We start from the raw sequence: 652 nt of genomic DNA on the forward strand, positions 1-652 counted from the left end.
TGGTTTAATTGAGGTGAGTAAATCAGTTAAGAAGATGTTGTGCAGATCAGTCATTTAAAGGATTTTTTCAGGGGAACAGAGAAAGTTGAGTAAATTTCTCTAAACGAACTGTCTTTTTGCCAATCTTACAGTAGCAAGGATAAGAAATGCCAGAAAGTAGGAATGGGCGATTCGGTCCGAATGCACTCGGTTCTTGAATTAAATGATTAGTAATCACTTTACTCAGTTTTCGGGAATTTGATTACTTTTCGTAAACGGCATAAGGAAACTACATCTGAACTCATAAAAAAATAGTACAAAAATATTGAGAAATTGGAAAATAAAATTTTTTTTTTTGCATTCTTAATGTTTATTCAGAACATTAAAAAGTAGTAAAATCACCAGTATTAGACATTAGGAAGGAATTGTCAATATTGAGTTCATCACTCGAACGTGATGAGAATGATGTAGTACACGTAGTGTATCACAAAGGCACTATTAATGGACAGCTTTAGAGCCAAGTCCATACATTATGAAGAATGGTAATATGGATAGATATGATACGAAAATAATAATGATATAATATCAAGATGGTAAGGCCACCTGATGAGAAGAGAAGAACATCACATGGCAAGAGAAGTGATGGACGAGGAGGTGGATGGAACACGAAGGA

Source organism: Macrobrachium nipponense, chromosome 39 (genome assembly GCF_015104395.2).
Source record: "Macrobrachium nipponense isolate FS-2020 chromosome 39, ASM1510439v2, whole genome shotgun sequence".
NCBI classification, from domain to species: Eukaryota; Metazoa; Arthropoda; class Malacostraca; order Decapoda; family Palaemonidae; genus Macrobrachium; species Macrobrachium nipponense.